Source organism: Eleginops maclovinus, chromosome 18 (assembly GCF_036324505.1).
Source record: "Eleginops maclovinus isolate JMC-PN-2008 ecotype Puerto Natales chromosome 18, JC_Emac_rtc_rv5, whole genome shotgun sequence".
Lineage (NCBI taxonomy): Eukaryota > Metazoa > Chordata > Actinopteri > Perciformes > Eleginopidae > Eleginops > Eleginops maclovinus.
In genome coordinates, this window is record NC_086366.1 from 8,106,954 (window position 1) to 8,124,962 (window position 18,009).

The window sequence follows — 18,009 nt, forward strand, 5'->3', positions numbered from 1 at the left end:
TCTATGACAAGACCACAAACCTTAAGTCAATCTACTGTACATGCTCGAAGTAACATACTGTGACAGATTATACTATTTGGATTAAAACATCTTTTAATTTAATTTAAGTGTGTGTGTTTTTGTGATGAGCCCCGGGCTAATGCATATTTAAAGCGGATGTGTTCCTCCTGTCGTGGCAACCTGGAGATCCTCCTTGGAATGAGCAGTTTTGCTTCGCTGGCTCTTGAGGTTTGACAGGACACTTGCTGACAGGACTCCTCCGTCCCCTAAGTGACTCAGGAGATATTTGGTACATTCAGATATAACGTTAAGGGCGCCATAATCAAATTTTGATGAGTTTCATATATTATAAGGAAAACCTTTTACAAATGCTTTAATCCCTGTAACTTTAATTTGCTGCTTACTTATAATGTTCAGAATAAAGAAGAGAGTGAATAGTCTCCCATGTTTCCATATTCACCTGAATCTGTGTAAAGTCATGTCTGAGTCAGCAGCTTAAATGACAGTCACATAGAACACACTCGAATAGAATAGTCATTGTTTCATTGTAGACTCTTGCACAAGATCCTTCGCAATATCACAAAAAACACATTTGAACCTGTTGTCAAAAAGTGATCCTACTGAAACTCCATCTAATTAAAGGTTTTTCAACATAGTTGACGTTCAACCAAAAAGATGAATGTGCCAGTATTAAAAAGTTACACGTTGCACTAGTAAAACATGTCTGTTTTACTTGATTTAACATCACACATCTGTTCAAATTAGCTCTGTTCACTCTATTTTCAGGGCACCTGCTGTCATGTTCGCAACAGATCCATCCCACACTGTTCACATCTTGTCTTGATATGCAGCGGCTATCAATCAGGGTTGTTAAGGTGATCTCTGGTATTACCAAGAATGGATGCTGTGTTTATCATTGCAGTCCTTTATGAGCTCAGATCAATGCTCCTGTGTACACATTAGTCCCACAAGTAGGGCAGGGTGTGTGTGTGTCTGGGATCTCATATTCCCTAGGCAAATAAATGACAGTAAATCCCAAAAGGATTCATTTGGTTTGTAATGACCTCATCTTTTGGATCATCGAATCAGGAAGCGGCTAGTCCGGTGTAGTCAGTTTGTCTTTTAGGTTCATTACGCATATTCACCCTTTCCACTCAGCTCGCTGTTAGGATGAAAGGAAATTTCAGTCTGTTCAGCTGGTCATTCATATGCATGAGATTTATGAGTACCTTTTTGACTTGATCAGTCAAACCTTTTTGTAAATGAACTGAAAAATCACCATCTTTAAAATAGAAAAACGTATTTGTCCTAACCCTAGAAGGTTATGATGATTCAATTAGGTTGCTTTATTAGTATCCAGAATTAATAACCCGTTCCCTTAACTTTCTTAACTGGTTTCCTGAGGGTATGTTGTTTATTCTCTTTGCTCTCATCTTTGGCCAACAGAGACCAGTCAATCAGATTTTTTAGGAAAAATCACAAAATCTATAACTTTTTCCCTTTTTTCAGCCCATATTTATAATCACCACATATAAATACAACTGATCATTTTTAATTATATTGGACAATGGATTAAGCAATTTGCAGTAAGTAAGTAGGTATTGCCAATAGAGAGTATTACGTTATTCCATGAAGCCAAAAAAAAGCAACATGTGGTACAATTTACGTAACTAAGGTAAGGAAAGGGGTGTACAAATTACTACCGTATATTCATTTTAGGGATTTATTAGTTCAAATTATTCATCTTGCTTGATATGGCCATTCATCTGAAACAAGTACACCAGACTTTCCAGCGCTACAGCATTTAATAAAACACATAGGCAAATATCACAATGCTCCCAGAGGAGGCAAGCCCTCTATAATGACAGACAGCTATGAAAAGTTGCAGTGGGAGCTACGTTTACAGCATGCCCGGAGGAAGGATGCATGGTTGAGTGAGTCCTGAAGCAAGGACTATATACTGTAAAGGTATTTTTAACTGTGCTCCCTGATGGGCTCTGGCATTGCATCACTAATTTGAAATGGATTGTTAATTGATCCACACAACAATAAATGACCTTACAGCACATGATGAACCCAGCTGCTGTCCTGGCCTATGTCACACTGGGAGATAATGCAGACCCTGTGACCTGCTTTAGTACATGGTGGTCCATTGAGTTATCTTGACCGGATAATTACACAGGCCCTCCAAATACACAGTCATATGATCATGTTCTAGTGGATTGTAATTGTATAAATTGCTCACTGTTGCACATTAATGCTGTCTGTGCTCATCTGTAATGGCTACCTTTTTCTGTAATGTACCGAATTGAGAGTACCTACAGAAATGACTTCCCTCCTTTGAGTTAATAAAAGGGTCAGACAGTCAGCGGTTTATAAAAAAGATGAACCCACCAGCATTTACAACCTTCTTGATGCAAAACATACATTATGTCAGAGGAAATTTCCTTGACCACTTAGTATCCCTATGACAGCTGCATGTTAGCTCAGTGGAATCTCCTTTATCTTTGTGGTCAGGGTAAGCTGATGAACAGAACTTGAAACCCTCTGCCCGTCTTCCTGACACTCATATCTGCTAATGGAAATGCATAATACTGCAAAGTGAATAAAATACAGGGGAACAAAGTGAAAAAGGGAACGGATTCTCCTGCATTAAATATGCCCAGGGCTTTTCACAGCCATAGGTAATTCATAAACTGGCATTTGGGGTAAAACACTGCTGTTTCTTCTTCTGTGTCGTTGCTCTTTTAATCTAGTTCAATGGATTTTCTCCTAAAATCTATTCACATCAAACACATTTAAAAGGAAAAAAAAGGTTGATTTTTACTCATTTTGGCTATTGCACTCAATCATATTAGCCAATCTGAAATATAGCCACATGACAACAATGAAATTAAAGGGATTTCTCGAAGTGGACTGCAATGGATAAAGTAATTTTTAACCCCCACTAAAAAATGTAGAGAAAAAGAAACCAAGCATTAGCTTTTTAGATCTAAAAATGAGCACAAATGTTGAGATTATTAAGTTGAATTGTCACAGTTTTTAACATTAAACACATTGAACTTAAAGAGTTTGAATTTGTCAGTGGAGTTACTAAGGGATGTCTGGGGCATTGTGTGGATGGGCAATTCAACAAAGCCCAGTGTTCTTAATGTTCATTCAGCACCACACTTGCCACAGATGCCCCTGCAGGATTGGAAGGCGAGCTTTCGGTGTGACACACTTTAACTCTCAGTAAATGTGTGTTAACTGCTTTGGACATTCCCTGTAGGAAATGTTGTGCATCAGCTTTCCGTAGATTCATTACAAGTCCCTCTTTTGTACAGCGCCCCAGAGCCATACACTCACTCTTAGGTGTGATTCTTTCAGGATACTTGTCGAACATTGCTTTCCCTCCCTTATCCTGACCTAAATCCCTTTGTGTTTCTCTCCAACCTCCTTGCGTCCTTGTATTTTGTGTTTTGCCTCCCTTCCCATCACTCTGTATTCCAGTTTCACTATTTTTCACTGTCTCTCTTTTCCACTCTTTAGATCCCTCTGTGCCTTGCTTTCACACACTCTAAATATCTCTCTGTCTGCTTTTTCTTTCTCCGTCATCCCACACACTCTGTCGACACACAAATTACTTTCCAGGGATAAGGATGAGACTGAAAAGTGGTCCCCGCTTGTTCTGTCCTCGCAGACAATGAATGAGCATGTCAAATGTGATGTGAGTGAACAGCCAGGAAGAATGGCACGTTAAGGCGCACAGTGAGAGAGAAAGAAAAGAGAGTCAGAAGGAGACAGAGCAATAGTTAGAGGGAGGGAAAGACAGGGAGCGAAAAAGGCGAGCAGGAGAGGTCCCATCTGTACATTGTTACAGCAGACTTCCCTTTAACATTGTCGCTGTAGTATCCAATAGAACAGAAGGGGGCACAGGTGGTACTCTGGCAAACTGGGGAACGCACAGTTGCCCAGTTTATGAATACACACACAATCAGGCACTTACAAATTAAACGTTTGCAACACCACACTAACATAAACAACCCCCCCCCACATTCTACTATGTACATACACACACATAGACCAGAGGCATAGAAAAAACCTTTATAGAAATGTTTCATAGCTAAAGGTGTGCTTATAACATTCTGTTGAGATTTATATGCCTGTATTTCACACCTTAGTGACCCGTTGACTACTAAAACTTCTTAAGAGCATATTCTAAACTTTAATGGTTAAAGAAAAAAGAGATGAGCAATGTATTCTAACACGCAGTGAGACATGCTTCTCGTGGAGACCACGTAGGCGGTGTTAGTCTAACAACTATATAAGGGGCATGGATATCAAGGGGGCACCATATGCTGCTGTTCCCCTTTAACCCTTAATCCATGCCTCCACTGCCTTATCTGTTTGGCCTCCCTGACAGCCTGTAGACTGTTGGTGGGGGCAGGGCAATACTGTCCAGTGCACTGCACACTGCTTTGTATTTGTAATGTGCTCAATTTGCAAATCCACTCGGCCCTAGATAGTTTTGCCAGAATATGAAAGGCCAAATTCACCATTACACACACAAACATGTTAAGGCATCAATGTACCTACCTACCCACCCACACATAATGGCACACACACACACACACACACACACACACACACACACACACACACACACACACACACACACACACACACACACACACACACACACACACACACACACACACGCAAAGCACTTTCACCCCACCCTCCCACATGCATTCATATCACGAGGATAATGCACAGACTTAACTGATAATGCCAGATAGTAGTATTGTCACAGGGCCCACTGACACACTGTGTGTTTTTGTGTGTGTGTGTGTGTGTGTGTGTGTGTGTGTGTGTGTGTGTGTGTGTTTTTGTGTCCTATTAGTCCACTATCCTACAAAAAGCCTTTAAGTAGATCCCAGCTATTGGGGGGAGCTTTAAATAAGTGTAACACAATAATGGAGTGCTGGTCTTGCACATTTGCCCTACATGACATTGACTAAAGGGAGAGCTGCTGAGGGTAGAAACAGAGGAGTACTCTATTCAGGAAACCAACCTCGGAGAATTACACAGACACTGACTTTGTTAGGACTCCCTTAAATATGATAATCAATCATTTAATTTAAGGTATACATTTTAAGATACACCCACTTTTTTGTCAATGAATGTTGATAATATGAATGTGTGCAGTTTCAATCAAAGTATAATACATACACTTATACACACACATACTTTTCTAAGCAAATAATTGTAATGATGTCCTGTTGAGTTATTTCATAGATTAAACCTTCCATTTATTGCAGTCACATACAGCTTCCTCTTATTTTTAGACATATTTTTTCTCTGCTTTTATTATATCATTACCAAATTAAATGGGCTTGCTTTATATGGCCAAGGATACCGTGACTTGCTTACTTGCCTCCTCTGATGAGCTACAGCTGCTGATCCTTACCCAGCTTGTCTGCTAAGAGGTGATTTGTGAATATGGAACAATGTGTAAACTATTGAGCCAAGGCCCAAATCATCTGCTAAGACGGGCTTTGCGGCAGATTATGTTTGTCATTTGGTCTGTGACCCTGGCTTATAGATAGCTTTGGCTTTATTTGATCAGTTCAGTGACAGAAGAACAAGACCTTGCGTGCAAACCCATGAATAAACCAAGGCTGGAGATGGACATTGTCAAGCCACACTTAGTTACAATTAACACCATGAGAACTGTTGTATATCTCCATATTTATGTCACGTTGTTGTTGTTCCTATAAAAATCCACTTGGATATGTTTGCCAAGGAGTCTGCATTCAATTTGGAATGTTTGTCTTTGAAGAGTCCCAAAGCCACTTCATCATCTTAAAAATGTCTCAAAGGGGGCGTCCGCTACCAAAATGCCACCTGTTTGACATTTTTAAGATGATGTTCCAATGTTAAGTCCATCCCACAAATCTAACTAATGGCTCTTTGCTACATGTGGTCCACTCTCTCTCATCCTTTCCCTGCACCAAAAAAAAAAAAAATGTCTTAAAGGACTTTGCATTTAATGCCAGGAAAATAAATTGTACTGTGTCTGGAGAAACAGAGAGACAACACACACATTTGAAGCATAATGCATACACACAGCACACAGGAAGTGAGTGTGTCGATGGAAAAGAAAGCTCTGTACTGGGTTCTGAAGAGCTGATATCTGTTTGTTTCTCTTCAAATAAAAGTAAACAAAGATAGTGTATCTTACCCAAGATAAACATTGAATTGGATTTGAAGATTTACACAGGTTTATCTTTGCAAGGAGGAATGGATCCAAAGATATGTGGCTCGGTAGGACATGCTCTGCTGCCCGCTAATTTCCTCTTAAATGTTGGTGACAGTCTGTCAGCCAGCACCCGGTGTTCAGAAGGCGTGACAGGGTACATAAGGGATGGTGAGATGAGATAAATATGATTGTGTGAGATTGTTTGCTATATATATATATGCTAGCAGAAGCTGCAGTATTTGATATAAGATCCAGCTCAAACTGAGAGCCATTTAACAGAGAATTTTGTTTAATACTGTTGAAGCTCCATTTTATTATGATTTGAAGGTGATTGTTGTGGTGATTGGTAGCCTGAAAAACATGCAATGATGAAACAGCAACATTTAGCAAAATTGGGGTTCATTGACATAGCTGTGAGACTAAAGTCATACTGTACTTTTGTATGGTACAAGTAAAATGTAAAATGTACTTGAAAAATGACAAAGGGCCTAGGAATGAACCTTGTGGCACACCGTTGTTTTCTTATCTGAAAAATTAAACCTTAGTGTAGCGGCAAAAAAACCCTATGAGTTATGCCGCTGAGAGGCTAAGAAACTTGCATTTTGGCTCCTACACTTAATAAGTTATTAACAATTTCAACTAAAGAACATTGAGACAATCTTTTTCATCCTAACAAAGTGTTTGTTCATTGACCGCCTTTCTAGAATCAAAGCATTAGTCTACTTTTGAAAAATAATAAGACCATTAAGTAGTGACTTTTCTGTTGAGGAGTTCAGAATGAATGAGATGACATGCAATGCCTCATTAATTTTCTTTACATGCAGAATAAATTGAAAATAACTCTGAGTTATGTTGAAAACATTCCTCCAGTAAAATAAAGTGTGAATGTGTGTGCTATGCCAGAACATTCACAGAGTTCAAGCTGGCTGAAAAAGGGGGATGGTATGCTTTTGTCCTGCTGTTCCCACAATTAGTCTCCTGTGGTTATTTGTTTATTGTTAACTGCTCCTATATACATAAATGTATGCACACACATTTGTGCGCACATACACACATGCTAAATGTACACGCCCACACAATGTCAAACAATCGAATTAGCTAGACTATTAAGACACAGAGACTATTAAGACGTCTTCTTTCTATGCACGATCACAACTGTAATTATGTCAAAGCAACAATGACGTGCAATTACAGTTCACTGTGTCAATGCTCCATAGTGGTGTCAGTTAAAAATGGCAGAAGGGCTCTGAGATGATAGAACTGCACTATATCATATCGATATAGAGAAAAACTGCAGGTTGGGGAAAAGGCGTGATCATTCAGACAGAGCAGGACAGAGAGTATTCTCACTGGGACCAGTGAGTTAAATTCTAAAGCTTCATAAACATTTCTCATAATCAATGGCAGAATATCAAGTGATCCATCTTCTCTGGCCTGTAAACGGTTGACATTTTCCCGTAATTAAAGATGTGAGATGAAACGCAGGGTTTTAACGATGACATGGGATGATCAGTGACTATTGTATTCAGGATGGAGGGTGCTTCAATAATATGGGACATTGTCCTGTTCCAGAACAATTTCTTATTATTTAGAAGATGATTTCCCCAATGGAATTTGGGTCTCCGAAAGCCAGAGTTGAATGTGTGGCTTTTGCTCTATTGTGCATTGTAATTTAACAGAATAGGGCAACGTAATGCCCTTGGAGACAGAGAGAGATGTAGCTTGTATTTATTACTATACCACTGGGTGACAAAAGAGACGTGGAGTATGTGTTGTATATTAAGGCACAATGGAAAAAATACTCTTTGTTAAAAATGATGATGGTTACAATAGAGAGCTCATTGAGACTGCCATCAGTGAGCCTGCACAGCCACATGAGACGCTATTCACCATTGTTATAATAAAACGCTGCTTAGATAAAAGCCCATGAATACAGGTTGCGCAGAAGAGCTGAAGCACACACAGATTACACCACCACCATGCTCAGCAGGGAGAGAAAAGAGAGTCACATTTTAATTAATCCTTGTTTGAATTAGGGTGAAAAATTAACACTGCAAATTGGCCCTGCAGATGAGATGAGGCATGCTGTATGATACAGTGTTTCAGAGCTGGTTATCAAAGCATCACGACAGAGGGGGGTTGAGCTTAAATCTTGGAAGAACGTGACTGGGGAGAATAACTGGAGACCAGTGGAATCTAGATGGAGTTGGGTGAGGGAAGCAGAGAAACCAACTAAGCCACTCAGGAAGATTTCACACCTGGTTAAACCTGAGAATGAGTTAGGAGATGCTGGGACCAGAGATAAAGAACTGGGGTCAAAAACATGATGAAAAACAAGGAGGAACGTCTGATGAAAACAACTTAAAAGAAGAAGAAATAAGCCGGCCAGACAGTAAAGCTCAGTATGAGGCTGATAGACAACCTTATAAAACCTTAGGTTATCTATTCAATTTGGGCCTAAAGTAGTTTCCGCTCTCTGTTGCTGTTTGACTGTGGTAGCTTTCACCCCCCTCGCCTCTCCTCCTCTCTTCATCTCCAAAACATCTGGAGCTCACCATAGCCTAAATCCCTCTCTCTTAAACCATTTAACACATTTTTGTTTCCTGTCATACCTCGATCTTCTGCTTTCAGTTCATAGAGTAAAGGGCTCTTTAAAAACCCAAAAGCTTGATTTCCCCTCTTTCTATTCCCTTTCCTTTTGCCCAGCTTGGGGAGTTGTGAATGAATAAAAAAACACAAAACGAGAATAACTTTGTTTTTACACTTCGTTAACGCAGCTTTTTTTCTTCCCAGCCTGGTGGAGACTCAGGTGAGCATGAGTATTAATAGCGTCCCTCGTTTGTGACGTGAGCTGAAATCACACATGTGCCTGTTAACGCTCAGAGGTGTTTTATGTTAGACACATCACTCTCAGCAGTTACTTAGTCAGCGCTGTAAAACACTTTTCAGTCTAAAACAGAGAATAAAATCTCATTATTCATCTGTCACCTATCTGCATCATAGCAAATCATCATGTTTTCAGGGGCTTCTTCTATCTACTTCTAACCTGCTCACTGCTACCTAATCTTCCACTCTATCACTGTTTCTCCTTGTTATTCTGCACTTGATAATGAATGTATGTCCTCCCCTCAATTTTATCTATTTCTCTGCTTGCGTCCATGTGACCAATCTCTCTCTCCGTCTCTTTCTCTTCATTGAAACAGGCCTGTATACTCTGTCTGAAAGCTTTGTGGGGTCCTAAATGCTAAATGGCAGTCTGTCTCTGCCAGGCGCCCGCTTAGTGCTGGTCTCCTTGGTGATGAGACCGGCGATCAGGCCGTTCTGCACCAGACACTGAGGGGTTTGTAACTGCATGCTTGTGAGGCTACGAGTGTATGTGTTTTTCAGCAGCTACAGTAGATTGTGTGTGTGTGTGTGTGTGTGTGTGTGTGTGTGTGTGTGTGTGTGTTTGCCCCCTGTCTAAGACCAGTACAGTATGTAAGGGAGAGAATGCGGGGCGGTACGAGGGGCATGTATTAACTGGCTCATTATCATGTGAATGCATTATGTTTCCTGTCAACATGCCCCTGCCAAAACAAGAGGGGCCCTGTTCTCTCTGCCAGGACTCCATCGTCACAGCAGCCAGGCCCCAACGTGGTGCGGTTCTGCGCTGGCACAATTTACCAGGAGTTTAGCTCTGCAGACACTGCTGTTGGCCTCATCCCGATTCATCCCATCTGTACTGGCATCTCAGCAGCCGGAGAGGAATCAGTCTGTGGGAATGAGATGGGAAGACTCCATTATGCAACATTAATGAATGCTGGAGGACTTTTTATAGATTGGATTAAGATATAATCCTGCCTTTTATGTTTAAAAAATGGTGATATTGCGTACAATTCAAAATGACATTCAAAGAGGAAATAAAAAAACCTTTACAGAAATGTCTTATGGCCGACTGGGAGCTATACTGTAGGTATTCCCAGTGAGATCTGGATCCCTTTTTCAAAAGTGTTCAACAAATTAAAACATCCATTTAAGACAGATGGACAAACAATTACACTTGTCATTACCAAAATAATTTACAAGTGTCATGTAATATAGATATTTTAAAGAAATTGTCCCAAATCAGGAAGAAATTTGAAGTGCTGGCCATGCTAGCTATTAAATAAACAGATTACCCGATTCTGCTTTCCTATCAAATCCAAAGATAATTTCCCCAACCGACTGGAGGAAATAGTTCCCTAGAATAAAACCTTTGCTCTGGGGAGAACAATAAGCAGATGGCCTTTGCCATTATTATAATGGGTAAACTAATACACTACAACAGTTTTCCTACATGGGCGCTAGGTCTCAAGCTGCTGTTGGAGGTATTGATCCTTCTGACAGAGACAAATTCTTTGATACGCAGGCGAAGAGTTAGAGGTCAGCCCTGTGGTCTGAGCGCCAACATCTCACTGGGACCAATTTAAGGGCCTGAATAGCCGAAGGGCCTAACAGCACGACTCCCTGTGCTAGTGCAAACCTGTGGGGGTGTAAAACTGTATGTGCAATGTATGTTAGGGCAGGTATGTGTGTGTGTGTGTGTGTGTGTGTATGTTAGAGGTGGGTTTTATACGCATGTGTTCATGCATGTGTGTTTGTGCTTTACAGTGCTTGCGCAAGCAACATTTGCTCTGACTTGCATCTGTGAGAGATTTCCTGCAGCTTAAACAAACTAATTATGTATAAATGGGTGGATGAACAACACTCATGAAGCCTGTGCGAATGATTACATTCTACACGGATGCAGTTACCCTCGGTCAGCCTCATCTATTATGAAGACATCCGTTTACTTCCTGCTCAGGTGAGGTCACCTGAGTGTCTAAAGTGGGCTTTTCAGAGCCATCTATAAATTGCTTGCTTAATAAAAAACTTGCTTGGAGCCAGGTGTTTTAATCTGTTTGGTATTGAAAGTTATTTTATCCTTTCCTTTTGAAAGGGGAGACTTTCCCAAAAGGAGAAGCTGACAAGACCATCAGTAAACACATTTAAAAATATGTAATGCATAATCTCATTGCTATTTTAAAATTAAAATACCTTTTTTGTCAATTTCAAAATGCACTTTTGCTTTTCCTGTTGAGCTTTTCATGCGGTCCCCATAGATAAGCCTAGGGAAGTGGTGCGCTACTTTTATTGGAGCTCGGGAAGTTTAAACACACCACTAGGTCCTCTTCCTTGATGTATTTTCTCTTGTCAATCTGAAAAATATACTTTGAAAACGATACTGATGAGGCATAAAAGCTCAACAAACAGGGCTTAGTTTAGTACAAAGACCGGAGTCTCTGCTGAATGCCTGGCAACCTCACAGTGATGAAATGAATCCTTGAAGCGACTAAGCTAGGCCAAAAATATCAGAAACATGACTGCTCTGGCTTTTTTATGCTTTGTTGTTTTAAAGGTTAAGCAAATTACATGCAAATTATGAATTATATTATAAATATATATTATTCACCTCCTAGGCCCTGCTGTGGTGCCCTTGAGCAAGGCACCATACACCTCCAATCCCCCCTCCCCATTGCTCCCCAGGCGCTGCACAATAGCTGCCCACTGCTCCTAGTACTAGGATGGGTTAAATGCAGAGGACCAATTTCACTGTGTGTGCTCTGCTGTGTGCATGTATGTGACTAATAAAGAGGGTTTCATCCTCCGATTCTAAGTGTTAGTATTGATGCTAAGCTAAGCTAACCAGCTCCTGCAGGTAGATATACTTAAACATTAGAGTGGCCAATCTTCTTATGTTACTCTCTGCAAGAAAGCAAATACATGTTTTCCATAAAGGTTACACTCCTTTGAATTTAAGTACATGTTGAACACACTGTTAAGGTCAACTTAGTCTTGTGGGGGGGATTGCTTTTAGAGGAATCTAACAGTCTTTTTCGCAGTACACTCAAGATTTTTCTGTTCTGCTTATTTTGCTCAATTTTATTTCCGTCCATGAGTCAAATTTAGTCGAATGAAAGCTATTCTGCACAAGGAATCTTATTTTGGTTTCTGACATGTGATGGAGGCCTGATTGAGAGACAGAAATAAAAATAGTCTGGCTATCTCCACTTACAAATTGAGTGTAAAATGACCTTTGGATAAAAGCATATGGATCCTCTAGTTTGGCTCCAGCAGTCTCATGCTCTTACGTATCCGTGCCAGAGTGAGCCCCTCTAACTGCTTTTCCTTCACACTTTTTCCAATTAAATCACAACTTGTGATTAAAGGACAGTAGTCTGCTGGGAAATATGTACAGTATGTATGTGTGTTTAATATAAAAAGAGATAAACACATGTGTGATTTGTGTTTTGCTGTCGTTGTCTTTATCATCTTGGCCAGCTGATGTGCATATGTGTGTTATCTTTGCGTTTGTATGTGTCTTTATTATCTTGGCTTATTAACATATTAATCTTCGCCGAGAGTCCTCAGTTCACACAGTGAGTTAATTGACCTCTGGAGACATTTCTCTCCTCAGTGACAAAGAACGTCTGGATGAAATGATTATTCTGCAATCGCCTTAGATATGAGATTTGTAAGCGCCTTTGAGTTCTGATAGTTCATTGGTTTTCTTAAATGAGTCATTTGAACACGCCATCTCCCATTTTTAAAAGAGTCTTTGAATTTGTGTTCATTAAATATGTTGGGTTTAAATCATTATTTTCCTAGCACCAGTGACACATTTAAAATGGCCCAATCACACCCATTTAAAACATATTCTGCACTTTAAAAAAAAGCGTGAATAGAGTTGACTTCATATAGTTAAGGTAATAAATTTGCCACAACATGGAGATTCAATCTTTTGGAACAGAACTCTTCATTTGTTTTATTCAGGTGTGTATACATATTATATGAGCAATATTAAAAGGTCTGATCAATGATTAATATAGTCTTTGTGCTGTAATGTAGGTTAGGGCCCAGGAGGCTAGTGAGGTGGAACGTAAAACAAACAAATCACTCTCTATAAAAGAAAACATCCTTTAACAACCTCTCTGCTGCAGCCTGCATTGTAATGAAAAGAGCTGGCGATGAAAAATGATCAATGTGATAACGCCATGAGGGGCTTTTGTTACTTATGTTTAAATTTGTTTGCAGCACTCTCAAGGACAGTGTGTGTTTTTTGATGATTGATACACACATGAGCGGGCTCACACGCTCACTCAGAGGCATTCACATCTACGCAATCAAAGAGAAAAAACTAATAATGCCTTCCTGAAACAAACAACTTGATTAAGACTCAGGAGGGGGAGAGAATCAGGTGTGAACACCGTGGGTCATGAAATCATGTGTGAATATATGCCAAGGATGTGTTTGCTTGGTTTTAACTAAATCTTCCCCTCTTAAGGGAGATTGTTTGGGCATGTTATCTAAATCATTGCTGCTCAGCTCACTATGTGGTGATCGTCTTCTGGCTGTACACACTAGCAGGAGAGCCAAGCGTAGGTTTACCTCTGGGAGACACATTGTTCTTTTCCTTGAAGCTGTACTTATTCAGTTTCCAACTCATACTTTACTTGTTCTCTTTGCTCTCATGGAAGTATAGCTGTGGATGAGGGAGAAAATTCTGACTGTATACAATTGATTTTTTAATAATAATTACCACAAGTAAATGTTGACCTTTTCACACATGCAGGTCACTACATAAATCGTTTTTAACAGCACATATATATATATATATATATATCAATAAAATCTCTGTCTCTACTGCTTTAAAAGTGTCTGAATACAGACAAAGCTGCCCCACACTGATCTGTTTTATTGTGTCCTTCTCTGTGTGCCTCGTCTGCAGCCCAGTTCCTTTTCCCCCAGGCCTCTACCGTTCTAATTTCCAACCTTCCACTAGATCTCCTCGGACTCCATTTTCCCATCACCTGACTGCCCCACCCATCTACACACCTGTTCCAATCCCTCTTTAGTTTCATGCCCTTCACAGCCTAACCACCTCACCTGCATCTCATTCCCTAATAAGCCACTCACTATACAAACTGGCCCACAGCAGGTTTCTGTAAATCTAATTAACCAAACTCGCCCACATTTTTAGAAGTGCACGATGTCTCTTCTTGGACTTTTGATTTCCTCCATGCCCCTTTTGGATTTGTTTGGACTGGCTTCCTTGACTGCTTCATAACTCTGTAAGCTTACTTACACCATGATTTTGCATCAATACTTAAACTATGGTCATTATTTAGGTCATTTCCTTTCTACTTTTACTGGCTGTTTTTAGACGGATCTAGAAACAAGGAATTCAGGAAATTCGAAATACAATCATATGTTTAAAGATATATAGTGATATGTTTAAGTTTATATATTTATAAGTAAATGTGATTAAGTATCATAGAAAATATTTATGTTCATAGAAGTTGATATAAGAAATCTATCCAACTAACTTAAATAATTGTTATCTCTTTTGAGCCAGCTGCAGTTTCTCAGCTAGTATTTGTATGTGGTTCTTTTATTCTACTTTTGCTTTATTCCAACAAGTTTCTGGAGGAGTTTGTTTGTAGTTGGTGTCTTGGGTGAGGAATGGGTTGAATTCCTGGTTAAATTTGGTCGGAAATTAGAGGCGCATTACTATTTTCTTTTTAAAAGAGATTTGCTGATGCAGGACTTAGTATCCAGGGAGCTGTTCATGGTCAGCTTTAATCTTCTTTATTGGTTATTTATTTTTATTTTTTTTGACATGCCGCTCACATCCCCAGCAAAGTGAAGTTCCCTGGCAGGGGGGTTAATGAGCTGAGAGAAGCTAAAATCCTCTGTAGGCAACCTAGGTTTGCAATTATGAGGAATCCCTTTTACAAACACACTTTGATCCATTATTCTTGGTTAAATTTTGCAGTAACGTTAAACAGCCAAGTATAGCTGCTGTCAAAACAAATGTTTTGTTATTTATTGAATTAGGTTTCCCTCTTCTGACTTGGTTTTCTACTCTACAACTTTCTTTAAAATTAAACATCTTTCCATTTACAAATGCCTCCAGGGTTTGAGTGAACCTGCCAAGGAAATGCAAGTGTGGAATTATTAACGTGGGCGAACGCAAGGGCAGATGCTTAAGAATAAAGATTGAGAAAAATCTGAGATGTCTAGCGGGGAAAAAAAAGACAGTACACAAGAGACAGTTACAGAAAGGGTTTTTGATACTTGCCCATCAATGGGATTTTACAGTTTTTTTTCTTTTGACTTGTGGCGATAGACTGGCCTACAGCTTTGGTGGCTTGGTCTCCATGGAAACTGACGTTCCCTTGAGGGCGCTTGGCAGCGACCGCAAATTGTTGAGCTTGTGTAATGGTTTGAAATATCCTGTAAAGTGCCTCAGAGGTTGAAAATAAATTCAACCTGCTCGGTGTAGACTCACGCAGTGACTAATCACACCGTTTTACTGGGAGAGAGAGATGGAGCATAATGTCATTCAGACAGGGAACGATACAGTCTGTTGATTACATGTCAAATGTGTATTTTAACTTGTTTGTTCTTGGAAGCCAGACACAGAAAAAAACCTTACATCTCATGCATTTAAAATCCCTTTCTGCCACTATTCCTGATAGGAGAGGCATATTCAACCAATCATTTATTCAGTCATTTTCCAACCTGGTCCTTAAGGGAGGGGCATTTTTCTTCAGATATATTTCTGTCAGATACAATATATCAACCACTGAACAATTGAATATGTACACTTTTTTGTTATTTATCCAGAACAACACGTACGTACCCATACAATATATCTGCGTTGTCTTCTGTTTATAGTCAAAGTGTGTGGAAATCTACTAAGGGAGGAGGTCGATTTGGATAAAACTAAAACAGGACATTCACCTGAGTTACTAATGTGTGAAAAAATGCCCTTGTTGACTTTTCTACATTTATGTCCATGGCTTCAGTAATGTAACAATCTGATCTTTTACCAGACATACCCAGGTAGCTTTGTTGCTTCTTTCTTTTTCTGATTTATATTTGAATGGTGACCGTGTGTATAAATCTACAACTACAATCCAGGACACTATAATTCAATGAAATATATTTGTGGGTTCAGTTTAGTTGTATGTGAACACAATGTTTTTGGACACAGGGATGTACTATGAGCCTTTGCTCCAGCTGGCAAACTTTTCTGAATGAGATTGGTCAGGCCACACTGCATAACAACTGATGAAATTATCGCTCCTGTGGGTCTCCAAGTGCAGGACACTTAGGCCATACAGTGTAAAGGTTATGCTGCTGATGGGTCTGTCAGCAGATGAAAAGGCTAAGCATCAACCTCAGTTTACACGTATGCTCTTGCAGTCAGCTCATGCTGAAAATATGGGCCATTATCAGTGTGCTTTTACTTTTTTAACATTGAATGCATTGGGAAGAAACTCAAAATCCTATAATTGAATCAAATCTAATGTGCAGAGACATGGGTAAACTAGTGCAGGGCACTCTGGTGAGTATGGCTTGCTGATCTTGAATTATATGTTGTCACACATCAAGGGGTTGTAATATGAACAAGCACATGATCATATGTTTCTGAGGTTACAAGCATTCGGCTCTTTGCAAAATGTTATATTAACGGCTAACATGAAAACCATAAGGCTGAGGCATTGCTTGTGTTGAAAAGGTAGCATGAGGACAACTACAATGAGTGTTTACGGTATGGCTAAATGAGATTTGATAATGTGATTTAATATATTTCGGATTAAAACCCCAGACATAGACTTGCGCATGATGTCATTGGTGTGTGTGTGTGTGTGTTTGTGTGTGTGTAGGTGTCTGTGTTTCTTAGAAACACTTTGTTAAGCCTATTTGTATGCCACAGCAGCTCTGTTGTTTCCAGGCTTCCTGTAGCCCCGGTGGTCAGTTTCTTCTCTGCCTGAGAGATTTAAAGGTTTTCCGGCACAGGTCATGCCTAACTGCCCGACTCTCCTCTTTTCACAATTCCACAAAAGAAGCTACAATGAGGGAGTGTGGTTTCCCCCTCTGTGGAAGAAATAGAGGATTTTTTGATTGTGCATTACAAAAAAGAAGACTTATTGTTCAACATGTGAACTATATTTCAAAATCTAAATGGAGTGTTGAGAAAGTACTTTTATTTAGGAAAGCAAAGAGATTGTAATCTGAATCGAAAGCTAAATGCATGTTTTCCCAGGAGAAGCCATGTCAAGTGGCTCCATCGTGGCAAAAAGCTTTTATCGCTGATGACACTCACTGTAGCTTTGCAACATGTTACTGATAATTCGCAGCCAGCGCTGGACCATCCGACTGAGCAGATCCTGTTATCAGGCAGCAGATACGGCGAGCATCTGTTAGCACATGTAAAACCAACTAGACAACAGGTCATCATCCACACATGAGATGGTTGGTTGGGCATCTGCTTCAGACTGGAAACCAGTAATTGAGAGTAGAGTGCTTCGGGGAATTGGGTAGAAAATGTTCTTTTGGGGAATTTACTACTGGCAGCGTTAGTAGGCAGAGAATGGCACTGGGAGGCGTATAAAACATTCATTAGAATTCCCAGTGAATCTATTATTTATGATGTATCAAAATGAAGATGCAAATGTATCTGCAAAGTATTTTCTGTGTTGTCCTCTGTGGACAGTGGGCATTATCAAACCCCTTTGCACAGAGCTGAAATAATTAATCACAATTTGCACTTAAAGAAAACATTTTAAAAGGCCTTGCAGTAATCTGTAACTATTCTTTCTTACTATAACATTGAAGTATAAGAAGTTTATTTAGTTTAGCTGCCGCCATACAAGCAGAAGTCACATGTGTTCATCACTGCCAACTGTAATGACGGT

General features: G+C 39.8%; 1 protein-coding gene across 2 annotated transcripts in view; it reads left to right on the forward strand.

The window, feature by feature from the left end:
- The window catches only part of igsf11 (immunoglobulin superfamily member 11), a 90,304-nt gene that overhangs the window by 10,612 nt on the left and 61,683 nt on the right, over positions 1-18,009 (forward strand). Inside the window, exon 1 of one of the 2 annotated variants that reach the window (XM_063906225.1) lies at positions 14,260-14,373. The exons of the other annotated variant lie outside the window; for it this stretch is intronic. The gene's annotated coding sequence lies outside the window, so the exon portion shown is untranslated. Of the gene's footprint in view, positions 1-14,259; positions 14,374-18,009 lie in introns of those variants that run through there. 2 annotated transcript variants of the gene reach the window in all.